This window comes from Struthio camelus, chromosome 1, assembly GCF_040807025.1.
Source record: "Struthio camelus isolate bStrCam1 chromosome 1, bStrCam1.hap1, whole genome shotgun sequence".
Classification (NCBI taxonomy): Eukaryota; Metazoa; Chordata; class Aves; order Struthioniformes; family Struthionidae; genus Struthio; species Struthio camelus.
Window position 1 is genome coordinate 102576245 of NC_090942.1, and position 15349 is coordinate 102591593.

General features: G+C 42.9%; 1 protein-coding gene across 8 annotated transcripts in view; it reads left to right on the top strand.

Annotated features, from left to right (window-relative positions):
* LOC104144206 (OX-2 membrane glycoprotein) overlaps positions 1-15349 on the top strand; it is a 66501-nt gene that overhangs the window by 18196 nt on the left and 32956 nt on the right. The window lies entirely within an intron of this gene.

Here is a 15349-nt window from a genome sequence, read left to right on the forward strand (position 1 = left end):
ATAGCTGAGTGTAGGAGGTTGACAAAGGAAGGAAATGACTGTTTCCCACTGCTTATTTGAAATGAGGTTTAAGCAGGTCATTTCTTTTTAGATGAAGCATATATCATTACAGTCTGGCTCTTCTGGCAGTGGTATCACAGAATCACACAACGGTTGAGGTTGGAAGGGACCCCTGGAGATCATCTAGTCCAACCCCTCTGCTCAAGCAGGGTCCTCTAGAGCACGTTACCCAGGACCGTGTCCAGATGGCTTTGAACACCTCCAGGGAAGGAGACTGCACAACTTCTCTGGGCAACCTGCTCCAGTGCTCAGACACCCTCACAGGAAAGAAGTTTTTCCTCGTGTTCAAACAGAGCTTCCTGCGTTTCAGTTGGTGCCTGTTGCCTCCCATGCTATTGCCGGACACCACGGAGAAGAGTCTGGCCCCATCCTCTTGACGCCCTCCCTTCAGATACTTACACCCATTGATCAGATCCCCCCTGAGCCTTCTCTTCTCCAGGCTCAACAGGCCCAGCTCTCTCAGCCTTTCCTCATAGGAGAGATGTTCCAGTCCCTTCATCATCTTTGTAGCCCTCTGCTGGACTCTCCCCAGTAGCGCCATGTCTCTCTTGCACTGGGGAGCCCAGAACTGGACCCAGTGCTCCAGGTGAGGCCTCGCTAGGGCTGAGTAGAGGGGCAGGATCACCTTGGCAGTGCTCTTCCTAATGCAGCCCATGTAGGTTAAGAAACTATTTAAAAAGTGCTTAATGTATTTCAGTTAGTGAACATACTGTGAAAGTTTGATGGATTTTTATTTGGTATCACCCAGCCTTAAAGTGCACCTGATTTCACCTCCTTCCTTCCTGTTTATGTCCTTCCTCTGATATGTGTCCTTCACTGTCCTCTGATCCCTTGTTCCTCCCAGCCCTGAACATCTCTTTTACTTCCCAGTCTTTCTTTTGCTCTTTGCTGAGGATTTTCTGCTATTTTCTGTCTGGCTGGCTGGTCCCTTTCCCTCTCTGATACCAGAGTGTGTTGTTGGTAGCAACAGCAGTTGCTCCACCATGTGAAGATATTGTCTTCTCCCTGGTTCGCAGTAGCCCTGTGGTAAAAGTAACCCTGATCCTCGTCCTTATTTCCAAACCAGAAAGGAGCTCTTTTAGGAGAGGTAAATAACCCATATGGCAGCTGACAGATTGGGGAAAACCAGATGCAGCCGCCTGCTATTCGGCCAGCAGCAGGAGCTCCCTGCAGAGCTGGGATGCCTGGCACCTGCGATGCCCTGTTGTCTTCTCTTTCTCCTGGCTCCTCGAGTCTCCCATCCAGATACGTGGAAAAGGTGAAGTGAGTAATGTAACCTGTGTTCCCTTATGGAGAAAAAGGGAAGCATATTCCACTGTTACACTTGTGCTAAGTTAGATTTATAGTAAGCAGCTGGGGCGGCCGGCAGCGCAGTGGTGCCGTGGCGCAGGGCTGCTGCAGGTGCCCTGCTGGCTGCCTCCAGCCAAGCACTGTGCCCTCCTCTTCATGTTTGCTCTGTATCAATGTGAAACGCTCTCCTCAGTCTTGCCCCGTGGCTGTTCTTTAACAACTGCTTTTTGGCCGTAGCCGTAGTTTGCTGTGGCTTAGTAGGAGGTGAAATGATTCCTGTTTTGTATTCGGACGAAAACTTAATTTATCATGAAGCTAAGGCAGCAAAAAGATGACTCCTCCTACAGCAAGCTTTAAAAGAAAGGAAGTGATTGTTGAGGGAACTTCTTTTTTTGAAAGTTTTCTGTATACACGATATGTTATAAATCTCATAGCCTAACCGCACAGCTAACAGAAAAAAATCCCCTTTGCTATCCAAAGACTATGGGTGCGCAAGTCTCAGAGTCTTTGGCCTTGAAAGGAATGAACATTCCTAATGCTTGCTTGGGCCTTTATGTTTTTCTCTACATACAGGGACAGGTGAGAAGAGATAGATGACATGTTTTCTAGTCTACGTGGAAAAACAGGACTGGAGTTAAATGAAGGTGACTTTGTGCCGTGTCTGGTAAGATCTCAAACAAATTGTTCAGGGATATTTTTGCCCTGAACTGTGCAGCATTTACTGGGATCCTAGACTGATATTTGAATGTTAGGATTTTTAGGAATTTTGTTGTCATGTTATCATAGACAGGCTGGGAGTGCTGCTGACTAGAGTTCATCCATCGTGAGCAGCTCATCTCTCTGTCCCTCTCTTCCTTCCCCATCACTCCCGCCCCTGTGAAGCTCTTCCCAATCTGCAGCTGAGAAGCCCACCTTCTAAAGATGTTTAGCCCCTTCACTGCCTAAATCGTATTGCAGATTACAGTAATAACCATGAACCATCTGTTTCCCATGTGCTTTGGTGGAAAGAGAAATTCCCATTCTGCCGGTGCTGAGGAGCTGCATTTTGGCATAGCTGCAGCGAACGCTGGCCACGTGAGAAATTAGAAAGTATTCCTCAGCAGGCCTCCTTTTGCGTGAAAGTCATATTTTTGCTGGAAGGGCTAAAATCCCAGCAGGAGAAGAAAAGGTGCAAGTTCATTGAATGCATGTAAGAGTTGGTTGGCCGCCTACCAAGAGCAAGAAACGCGGAGAGGGAGCCCATCTCAGCTGCGTCCACCACCTCTGGATCAGAAGGGGCCAAGCTGGTATGAGGCCCTGGGAGGCATCTGCTGCGCCGGGCTGCAGGAGTTAGTCTCTGCAGCCTAGTTTAGAACCTGAGGTTGAGCCTTTTGTCACAATCTCCCAATGTTGTTTACTATGAAATGCTTGCCGGGACTGTGAAGAGTTTATCTTTTGAGACTTCCACTGGCCTAAGCTGCGGGGTTTGCACGAGATCTGGACAGTCTGAGTCTTCAGACATGTTTCTCTTAGTGCTGTGCAGACCAAATTTGGGTAAGAAACTTTAATCTGATCTTTGACTTGAAAGAGAGAAAACTCTCTCCTTTGGGATAAATGCAGTGCCTTGACGTCAGTATAAAGCATTTGTTATGCCTTTATTTTTGACATATGAGCAATACAGTGCAGAAAGTTCCTCTCAGCTGTGGAAAAATCCTTCTATTCCCCCGGGAATGGGAACTGTATCCCTGCTAACCAGATATTTTCTCTCTCTCTCTCTCTCTCTCTCTCTTCTGGCACAGCTTTGCATGCTGATCTATTCCATGTAAAGCATCTGGGGATAAAACTAGCCCTAGAAAGCAACATGGGATCCCCAGCATCTAGAGGAATTGTTATATTGAAACCAGGAAAGACACAACCGTCACAGACAATCAGACGTGTGAACCTAAAATGATGCAATCAGCTAACTCCACAGATCAGCATGGATTTCTGGTTTACAGTATTAGAAGCGCTCCTTGGGATATTTTCCCGCTTTAAAGTGGGGTTTCTGCTGTGCGGCCTCTCTTCCTCAATCTTTATTATATTAGCTGAAAAATCAATATTGTATTGGGTCTGTTTTTTGTGACCTTTATGCAGGTCTGAATATTTGAGGGGATTGGGAAAGTGGTAAACACTAGGCACGAATTTATTTGTTATTATCCTGATCCAAATTATGTTACAAAACATGCAGCGTAAACCGTAAATCTGCTCAGTGGATTTACAGCACTCTTGGGGTAGTAAAAGTAGATTTAATTTAATGCCCTTGCTTCATTGCTTGTGTAATTTACAGAAGAGCAGCTTTAACAATATCTGGGTGTACAGGATTAATTACAGAATAGATTTAGCCAGGTACAGATTTCATGCATTCATTGCTTTTATATGTTCCTGATTGTATTGGTGTGCTTTTGTTAGTTGTTCCTGTTGAAATGTCTGAGAGAGAGTTTCAAGCTTGGTTTAGAATACGCAGGTGTTTATGTCTTTTTTGAGAAAATATGTAGCTTGGGGTTATTTCTCAAAATGGACATACATGCCTGTGAACAGGCACTTGACAGAAGTGGGGCTCTTGGTACGGCCACATCCCAGAGCACTGGCATTCCTAGTTCAGATGCTGTGTGATGTTTACTCGTCACTCTTGTCTGCTGGCATATGCTTATTTAGTATGTGTTAATGTATTTATTTTTAAAATGAGGAATCTTGTTATGCTATAAATCATATTAAGTCAACAAGAAAATAGTACTTTACTGTCTTCGCTGCCAGAAGTTTAGCTTCCAAAAATAGGAAGAATCTAAACAAATGCTTTTTTGCCTTTCCCACTGAACTGGTGAAAGGAACCTTCAGTGGTGGAAATATTTTGAAAGAGAAGTGTTTTGAGGTTTAGTAAGTCTAAAACTTAGTCTTCTATACTATTTTATTTTACATTTATAAACAGTTATGGAAAAAGTTATGGAAAAGCTGTCTTGCAAACTACCCTAAGTACTGTACAGTTCTACATCTGATTCTGATTCGCTTCTCGGCTGAAGGGAAGAGATTGCAGTAGAGAATAAAAACCCAGCTATGATTAGGGCATGCAACAAACCCACGTAAACTGTGCTGTGACTTAGTTAGGGGGTTAGATTTGTTATGAATTTCCTTTCTCATTCTCAAAGTTATTTCTGAACCAGTAATTGGAAATGGAGTTGCCTCAGTTTCTCTTACCTTATACAAAGAGGAATTGTGTGAAAGGAAGAACGGAAAAAAACATCTACCTTGCTCTACGTCCTTGCAGTCAGGACACTGAGAGACCAAGAGCGTTGGAACAAATCCCCTTAGGCACAGAAAAGAACTTGAACCTGCCCTGCTGTAGACGCGGGTCTACCCTACAAAAGAGGAACTACGGTTAGTAGTAGAGATGATTGCAGGAATGATATCAACATTTCCAGTCTCTGCCAGGATCAAAGGTGTGATTCTCCACCTCTCTGTCCCTTTCTCCTCCCAGAAAATAGGAGGATAAATTTAGACTTCTTTTTTGAGTGGAATCAAAACTTACTCCATCTTTTGTTTTATCTAATAACCAAACTGAAAAATTGAGTGATCATGCAGCACTGTTAGGTTTGATAAGCCCAGAGGTTTGGCAATTTATAGTACTAAAAGCCTCAGTAAGATTACCTTTTCTCTACTGTCTATAAAAAAAAGACTCCAAGCTTCTGTTGGGTGGGTAAGGCAAAAGGCAGATCAAAACTTAGATCTACTGTATTATTTGAGCCTTCTTGGATAGCATACTGGACACCTCTACTGGACACCACAAGGACACCTCTTTCCTTGACACTGATTAATCCTGTTGCTATAAGAAGAGAAAATGTGTTTTGGGACCTGTGGGTAGATTGGTGCAGCTGTGGTAGCTGGTGCCCAAGTTAGGAAAGCGTGAGTACCAGATTACCTCTCCCTCTCATCACGTTTGCAAATTGGATCAGGGCTGGAGAAGCAATTTAGAAGGCTAGAGGCTGAGCTTGGAAAGGAGATACGTTTCACGTCCGCAGCTCTCTGAGAAGGACAGAATTTGCCAAGCCAAAAACAGTCAAGGCTATGCGACAAAATCTTTCTTAGGCCACTATCTGATAAGGTGGTTTAAAAACAAACTGCTATGTATATCAGGGCTGGCCACTCACTTGTGAATAGCTGGTGACAGTTCCAAGTTTGGGGTTAGGCTTTTCCATGGTCTTTTTTCTTCCTTTCCTCCCTGGTTCTCCTAAGTCTGGAGAGAGTTTGACTTTGACAAGCTGAGTAGGGGCTTTGACAAGCCCACGGGGCTGCTCCTGTGTGTGCTGGGAGGGTTTTGCTGCTGGTGAGTGAGGTGGGCACAAGTCAGAGGCTAGTTGCACTTCCAGGTGCTGTTGGGGAGCCCATACTTGCAGAAACCTGTCATGGGGCTTCTTCAGATTGTGTGATGATTGTGTGATAAACTCGCCTGTTCCTGGGAGAACTCCTAATATCTAAAGCCGATCTTGTGGACGTTTGCACTAGGAAAAAGAAAAGATCAAAGCAACTCTCCCAAAAGGCTCTACCTGAGAACTAAAATCCAAGCTCATCAAAGAAATGGGGATAGGAGTGAGTTCCGAGGAAATCTGATGGAAGTGGCTGAGCTGGTGACAAACACATGGTTTTCTCATGCAAAAAGTTGGCCATACCAGAGAGCATGAAATGTTGTTCTCCCGTTTACAAAAGGAGCTCTGTTGAGATGACTTTAGTTCCAGATAACATGATCCAACAGAATAATGTGGAAATACAGGTGTTTAGTGTTCATTCTTGCAGAAAACCTTCTGGGATACTCCAGGTTCCTTCTAAGGTCACATGTAATCTCATATTTATTAACTATCTGAACACTGATCTTAAGCATTTTATCCTCTGTTTTAGCACATAGGAACATACAACTAGTACGTAACTTTCAGTGCAGTCTGCTGACTTCTGTGAGGTGATCCTGGGTTGATCCCAGCTTTGAGCTGTTTCTGAGTAGCTTTTTCCCTAGATATGTTTTTCCACCAAAAATCAGAATGACTCTTAAATTCAAAAGGATAAGTTTTGTTACAATATAAGCTAAAGTTCTTCACTTTTTAGAAACAGAAAACTGAAGTGATAGAACAGAAATAAAGGGCCTATACACATCTTGCTCCCAAGTCATGATGTTCTTGTAGGCAAGTCCTTGCTTCCAGGTTTAATTTTAGCCAGCTAGGTATTTTTCTGTGTAGTTTCAAATATTGCACAATCCCTTCTAGTACTTCTGCTCCCCATCTGCTCTCTGCTCCCCTCAGCGTCGTCTTTAGGGCCGCAGGTTTTGGGCTCTTTGCTTTGCAACTCTTTTCCCACGTTGTTGCTTCCAGATAGGAGCTTTCATTTCTGGAGCAGATGTAATTGCTTCCAAGAAAAAGAGGACTTTCCCCCTCCTTCCTAAGTACTAACTTGAACGAATCACTACCTTTTTAAAGTCATATGAAAAATTCAAAAAAAAAAAAAAAGTTGTATCAGGAATTCATTTCTTTTCTAGAGTGAAATTTTTAGACCCAGGGGAAGAGGCATCTACAGGGCCTGGGACCACCTCAAAAGACCCCTGAGAAGCAGCTATCAGAGCACAACCATTCCACTCTGTGCGTGCGGTGTGTCTGGATTGTCCAGGGGATCTTGTCATCCAGGAGGAAAACCTCTGATTTTGCTGCTTATCAGAGACTTTCATCTTTCCTCACCACCAGTAGGGAAATCCTCAGCACACTGATTCTTGTAGTAGGAAAGGATTTGAATGTAGAAGGTGCAATACAAAAAATACTGTCAGTGTCCTAATAAGAAAAGGGGGACGAGAAATGGCCCAGGTGTATACACCTAGTAGGTTTAAGCTGGAAAAAATCTTTGGGTATTAATGTGGAGATCTGGCTCCACTTTCTTGTGTTATTTGTTTCTGTTATTATAGGATTGAAGCAGTGTAATGCACAAAGTAAAAACAGTACTAGGAACGATGCTTTTCTGCCCCAACTTGAAAAAAGAATTATTTTCTCCCATGGTGGTGGGAATTAAAACCTCTCACTGAATCTAATTTTAAGGATGTTTTCTTTCTGCTTCGTAATCTCAAGAGAGCTGGCTGCCAGCAAGCCTCAGCCTTTTAGCTCCATATCCTGAGAAAGTTCAGAGTGCTTTCCTCACAGCATGTCTTTTTTTCCCTGCCCAAGTTGTTGTGCAGGAAGAGGTGAGACCCACTGACCACAGTTTGCCTTGCTCCCTGTGAGCAGTTCTGTTGATATAATGACCCAGTTTGGAAAGGGAAGATAAGGGCTGGACTGCTTTATTCCCATTGTAGCAAAACTGCTTATAAATAGTTGACTCCCATTCTTTTGTTTTTCTAAAGGAGTGTGGTGGACTACCACTTCTTTCCTACAAGCAAGGCACTGCGGAAGGGAGGATGAGAGATGGTGCACGTGGGCGGTTGGTCACTGAGTTATTTTCTTATTTTGAGATATAGTCTTATTTTGAGTTATTTTCTTATTTTGCGGCCTTCATTGCTTGAGTTCAGGGAATGTATCTGAAAATTGCAAAGGAGGAACAAAATGCCCGGCTGTGAGTTTTAGCTCACAGAAAATGATTAGGAGGGGAAGGGGAGCCACAGGAAGCTGTTGGTGTAGGTGGGATGGGAACATGTACAGCTGCCTCAGTGGGACAGTTTCGCAGGTTTTATCTGTTTCCCCCTGCCGGCCTTATATCTCTGGTGTTCTGTGTCTCAACTTTGCTCACTGCCCACATGCTTATTTTTTTCCATCTCACCTTTTGTTTGCCCTTTTAGCTCTTCGCTTGCCACCGCCTTTGTACCCTGCCGTGCCTAAAGGTTATCTATATTGCAGTGGAAACAGCAGCACATTTTGGCTCCCAGTTGCCTGCGTGTATTTCGGCAGTGCTGCTGGGATGCCTGTAGGTCTAGACTCCATACAGCTGTGGCTGTGGATGGAAAGGTTTGCTCTGAGATGAAGAGGGGCCTAGAGACAAGGGGCAAAGGCACGCCTCCTGCCATCCGTTTTCAGTAAAGGACAAACATGCTGGGAGATATGGTTACTCCGGCACACAGGTGTCATCCATTGCATGAACTTAAGTCGCCGGCTCATTCTTTAGATAAGGATTTCCATAAAGTGAATCCAAAATATTTTTTCAACGAAAAGGGACCCAGAAGGCTGAGAGTGTAACATTTTTCCAAAATCAGTTACTGTAAACATGATTAAAAGGTAATTGTAAAGGAAACTTCTGTAGAGAGTACATCCTGATGTTTCACAGGCAAGTTTTATCTGAGTGACTCATTCTTCATCAAACAGAAAAACATGGCACCTCTTATTCTTTTACTCTCAATATCTTAAAGTATTCCACTTTCAGCTCTGAGAAACGATAATTAATATGATAAGCTGTAACTTTACATTTTTTTTTCCAGTATGTGTTTTTCTGATGCGTTTAGTATTTTTCTATTTTTAACCGAGAGCAATTCAAAGGCTCTCAAGATAAAAGGGAAAACTTTTGTGCCAAAATTCACTGAGGTTCCTTCTGGGAACCTAAAAAAGCAATTAATTTTAAGAAAAATATAGGAAATATTTTCAGAGATCTAGTATAGTAGTGCATTCCTCTTCTGATTGTGCAAGTGCAGCTATACCGAAGTCTTTGATTAGCAGCAATGCAGTGCTTAGCCTGTGATTAATATGTGCCCTGGGACTCTGGGAGGCCTCTAAACAGTGTCTATATATTAAAAAACAGAGACTTAGCCCTCCTTCCTGAGGTTATAAATCTGATGAGCATTGCTCCCTTCCTTATCTTTATACGTAGCTCCTGCACTGAGGCAAACTGAGGGATTTTTAGACTTTCGGGAAGTCTTTGGAAGAGTAAAGTTGACAGCATGTCATTACTGCCCACAAAGAGGGAGAGAGATGAAAAAGCAAGGGTTAGGAATACATATGTTGTGAATATGTCATGGCAACCCTCAGCTGCTAGCCAAAGCTAGAGTCATTCACTTCAGCGGCACGATCCTGCCCTGTTTTTGGTGAAAGAAAGCACTGTTCTCCTTTATATGCCACCATAATAATATGGAATGTTTTATATATTTATATGAAACATATTTATCATCTTATTCAAGGTCACACTGTGAAGTTTGAATCCTGCCTTGCAAGCCCATAGGCTTGCAATAGTTGATGATAACCACCGTCCTTGGGTTTTGTGCTCCTAATTACTCCGTCCAGGAAGCTTTTCCACAGCCATGTTCCTGAAGAAGGTCAGCGTTCATACTCTGGGCAGCAAAACTCATTTCTCCCTCAGTAAAAATCACAGCCTCCATAAATATCAGGCTGACATTATCAAGTTGATAGTCCAGGAAAGAGTGTCAGAAGTTGATGTATTACAGGAAACTCCAGAGAAAGCAGGCATTTAAATAGACCTCCGGGAGGAGGCAAATCCATGAATACGAGAGTTTTACCAAATTTGCCGAAGCTACGAGGAGGTACCTATGTCTCTGAAAGTCTTAACAGTTTTACTGTTACTGTCTGTGCATTGTCATCAAGTATTTATTTAGACAAAAAGTAATTTATTTCTCTTTTACACAGCTGCACAGCCACCACTCTTCAGTTTCCCAGGGAACAGTGATCAATAGATTGGGGGACTGGCCACGTTTGGAGACTCTCATGCCCTCTCTGCCTGAGAGCTAGTAAAGCAGAATATTGATTGGAGAGAGAGATTTGCCACTGACCTTGTAAATCCCAGTATCTTTGACTTGCAGCAGGTGAGCAAGAGATTGCCTGAATCCCTCCGTTAACTGCATATTTGTCGCAGAGTCTTCCCAATCAACCATGGCATAGAGAAGGGCAACTATTTTTCTCGGAGGCTGTTTCTTTTCTTGCTGAAACACGCTGCCTTATCTCTTAAGCTGAGCAGTGGAGAAATCCACAGCTCCTGCGGGCTTAGGAGCATGTACAGTACACGTAGTGTCACTTAATGTCTTAGGATTCATGTAGCCTTCTTAATAATTCATTTTGTGTAGAGCATGTGGTTGCAGGGCCTCAAACTACTATTTTTTTTTCTGTGAGGTTTCTGGGCTTTTTGATTTTGTGGGCAGAAGTAAATTTTTATTAGTTTGGCTTTTACTATGTGAAGTAAATTCATTACTTGCATGCAAAACAGCCGCATATATTCCATTTCATGGTTTCGTGTTACCTGTATTGATTGTTCAGCTTGTACAGAGACAGGTGGCAGGCATTAATTGATACAGTATTGTAGTACTGCTGAATAGGTGTGCATTATGTTTTAGAGTAGGCTTCGAAGGTTCCAAGCTGATTGTATGAGATTATATTCATAAGTCTGCCCAAGATAAGTTAATTCTAGAAATTTTTCACTCTAAGATAAAATCTTGGAGGAGCACCTACTGAAGATCTGTCTTAAACAGATAATCTGTCAAAGCAAATAAACAATACACAATCTGCAGCAAACATAGTAGAAGGTGGAAGGTCTTCCATCTAGAGGCTGAATTTCAAACGTACCAAGAAGCTCAACTAGGTTGTGACAATTTTTGATTCTGTTTCCTCTCCATTTCTTACTTAAGCACAAGTATTTGCGTAAGGTTTGTTTACTCTATTATTGTCATACTCCTGAAACTGAAAGTTGGGCAAATAGATCCAGCACCCTAGGGAAAAAATGCGAAGAAAGGCAACTAATTTTAACTTATGAGATTCATGTGCGATCTTGATTTCTGCTTAAAGTTGAATCTAACTTCAAACAGCCATTTCAATTACTGATCCCAAGCAGCACAAAACTGTTAAAGTAGTTATACAATCTTTCGGCAGGCAGTGTGGAAATCTTTAAGAATCTAGGTTAAAAACTGTGGGGAAAAAATGTATGTGCTTATGCTGTTGGACCAAAAGCTCTTTCTGTACTTAAATGTGAAGATGCAAGCAAGAAAGACCTATTCCTCAGTTCTTACTCTAATTCAGAAACCAAGGAGAAGAATTTTCTTGCCTGTTAGCTAGAAATTTCTTCATCTGAGACATTCATGGCATCAAAATATCTATCATGTGATGTTCAGATAAACTTGAAAGGACTCAGTTTCTGTAACTTATATCCCCTCTTGGGCTTTCTGAAAGCCATGCTCAAAATGCCCAAACCTGGGTGCTACATAGTGAGTAACTGCCTTTACATTTGGCTGTTGCTTATTTAAGTTCCTTGCATAGACCAGAATTCATCTAGTGGCAGCACAAAATACACAGTGAGGCCCAAAATATGATTTTGGGGGTCAAAGGGAAAGCTCAGTGCTCTCAGAGTCCTGGCCTGAAGTAGTTTGTTCTGGCCAACCTTAAAGGTAGTGTTTGTCCTATGAAGACAGAGTTTGTCATAAATAGATTAACAGTGATTTGGGTTACTTTATTGGAGAGACTAACAGGAGCGGGCAACGGGGATCACGCTGATGAATGAACAGTAAGTAATACTCAGGAAAGGGTGTGTGAACTCCTCATAGGAGTTAAGTGTCTGAAGCTAATTGTGTCAAGTAAAGAAGAGGATGAGGCATCACCAGAGACAGCACCATCTGCTTTTGGAGTTAAAGGAGCGGAAGGGAGATCCTGAAAGATGTAGGTCACCCAGATAGCAGGATGAATTCAGTTTTATCATCATGTAATTAGAAAGATAGGAAATGACAGAACTGAAAGCTTACATGTGACCTTTCTTTTGCTTCCTTGGGTGTATAAATGAGTATAGTCTCAATCTGCGATTTTCCCCTTGGGACTCCAGCTCATTCAGCAAATAGAGTAGGCAGTGCTCATAAATTTTTTCAATGTGTGGTTTTCTGCGATTATCACAAAGCTCGTGCTCTCTTTGCTGCTCTTTCTGAGTGCTTCAACGGTGTGATTCTTCCTGTCCCGTGGTTGTCGTCGTCCTCCTCCTCCTCCCTCCGAAGGAAGGAGGCAGCAGGGCCCTTGCAGCGTGCCCCAGGGAAGCAGGCTCAGGGCTCGGGAAATGACCGATGTGCATTCAGGACTGAAAGGGCTTCCTACCTTTGTCTTCTCTTTCTTTAAGAAGCAGGAGCTATCATGGAGTAAAGCATCAGTTTTGCCATGATGCAAACAGAAAAGGCAGAAATCAGATTTCCTGTCCACCAAACGCAGCCCTGTTTCCTCTGTCCTCTCTCTCAAGTTCTCCTTTCTTTCCTAACCAAGACCACCGCTTCCAAAAACAGCCACTGATGCTGCACATAAAATAGCATTTTCAAATGAAAGAATGCAACATCTACTCAGATAGCATCAGAATGTTTCAATCATCCAGAAATGCTCTGTTTTTATACATCATCAGTCATAAAAAACAGTCTATCTGACAAATGGAAAAATTTCACCAGAAGGAATTCTTTTCTCAACGTTTCAATCAACTCATTAGGAGAACTTATAATGAGACAGACTCTGGAAAACTTTCCTGTGGAAAAAAATCAAGGGGTCATTTATAACCAGTGCATTAAATGTTATAGGTACTTACCACTGACTTGAGCATCGGTATACGTATGGCCCTTTCTCTGGTATTTGAGAGTGCAGGATTTTCTGGACAGAGCTACCAAATACCTTTCATGCTCATTTAGATGAAAATGCAGTTTTCATGCAACTGAAAATTTCCTGGTGATTTTTCAAGCTTTTTTTTTTTTTTTTTTTTTTTAATGCCAGTGTGGTTGGACTCAGCTGGGCACGCTGTTTGCCCAGCCAAGCCCAAGTGTTTAACGCCAGGTGCAAGGCAGGGCGCGTGCCCTGGCTGTGGCCCCTCGGCAGCGGGATGCCCTCCCTGGGAGCACCAGCTTGGCCGCGTTCCCCCAGCCTCCGAAGCCAAGCCGTGTTGGGGGAGAGGCGTCCCAGCCCATCATGGCAGTGCGCAGGGCCGCGCGGGCAAATTGGGCGGTAAAAGATGCGCTGTTTCAACAGTGCAAAGAAAACATTTTTAAAATTCGATCGTAGATCAAATTTACTCTTAATTATAATGTCGGCTGTGGCTCTTTTGGTGCCACTCGGGAATGTTCCTGCGCCAGGGACGAGGCCAGTCGCCTCTTCCCGCGCCCCCAGCCGCTGTCTGAGGCTGTTGACAAAGACCGAGCCTGTGGTTTAGGAGCAGTGAAGCAGTTACACGGAGGCGACACAGACCCCACGTGTCTGTGAAAATTACAGAGTATTGCTTTGTGTGTGTCACACCCTGAATACAGCCCTTCATCAGACACACATACAGCCTTCCTGTTGGGAACAAAAATGTGTTTTCAGTAAATTTGGAGAAAACAGAGGTGAGGTGGGTGGAGAAAAATATCTTGTGGAAAGGACATAAGGTCTATCCTCTGTCTGGCAACTGAAAGGCTGTGTTGTGCCTGCTCATTATTCCAAAAACCTTTGCAACTTCTGGACAATCTCAGAAGAAACTAATGATGTTTATTCCTTCTTATCCTAATGTTTATTCCTTCTTATCCTAAGCTTTTCTGTTTGGGGAGGGCCACAGTGCAGTCACCGTTTATAGAAGGAAAACCCAAGCTGCCTAACTCGGATCTGCTTTCCTTGGAAGATCTCACAGTGCAGCCATAACCAATAAGCCAACATGTCTGCTCTGACACGCTGCCCAGCCTATAGTGCGCAACTTGATTTATTTCTGTAGGTTTTGTGCCCCGTGAAGAAGTTTGCAGGAAGTCAAAACTTGCATCAGGGCTGTGTGCTGCATCAGATAATCTCATGAGAGTTCTTGAGTCTTCCTGATGCCTTTACCTGTTGTTAGTTGCAGAGGCACAGCTTCATTGCAAGGCAGCTACACAAAATGCTGCTTCTTTCGCTTTCTGATAGGCAGTAGGCCTCAGCTAGTGGAGCTCAAATTTGCATTTGTGGATGCGAGGCCAGAATATTTAGCTTGGCTGATTGCAGAACTCATCTCTAGATGAAGTCTTCTGACTGGCTCCAGTCATTTTTCTCCAGGGATGCAGACATCTCGTTTGCCCTCACCAATAACTGAAGCTTTGTGGGAAGGAAAACTAGGTAACGGTCACAAATATCCTCTCAGTATGTGCAGTTTGCTCTAAGACATCAAATAGTCCCTATAATGCAAGTATTACTGTCACAGTGGTGTTGATGCAGTAGTAAGAATACCAGTAGGCACTGGTATTCTATGTACTTCAGAAGTAGGGGCTTTCTCAAAATGCTGCTTGGGATAATACGCAATTTTTAAAGCAGGCCTATCTACATTCAGGTAACATCCTAAAGAATATGTTGAGCACCTCAGAATATCAAAAGAAAGAAAGAAAGAAAGATGAAAAAAGAAAGAATAAGGATGATCTAGTCCCATACAACTATTAATCAAGGGTACTTATGGTGATAATACAGCCCTTAATCTGGAAAAAAATATTAACTAACAAAAGGATATGTATTTATGGAGAAAATAAATAATTTTAAAAAACAACCATGAGACATCTAGAGAGATTAACTTTAGATCTTGTTACATTTTTGAGACTTGAATTAATAGTCTTCCTCCTCCCACTTTTGGGCAAATTGCAGTTCTCTGAGGGCCTGTCATAGGGCATGTTTATTTTTCTATTTTTCAGAGTTAAGTGATAGTTATATGCAATAACTGTATTTTCTGGATTTGGAAAGCTGTACTTTTGTGTTCCGTGTTGGGATAGTCCATTGGGTAAGGCATTTCACAAGGACCAGAGCAGTAAATTGCAGGGAGTATATCTTTAAATCACAGCGCCCTCCAGTATTGCTGCTGACCCCAAGTGCATACTGCGAGTCCACAGGCTCGGCTTCTCGTTCCTGTGCTTGCACTGGTCAGCTTGGGGGAACTCAATAAATGTTTTTTTTTCCTTTTTTTTTTTTTTTTTGGCCTCCATTTCTGTAACTCGTAAGGGAAAGGTTATGCTAAATGGCTGCCCTGACTCTGCGGCTGTCACTCTCTGACATGTTTTCCAATAGCTCTGTCTTTGGCTAAGGAAGAAGGGAAGTAGTAGTAG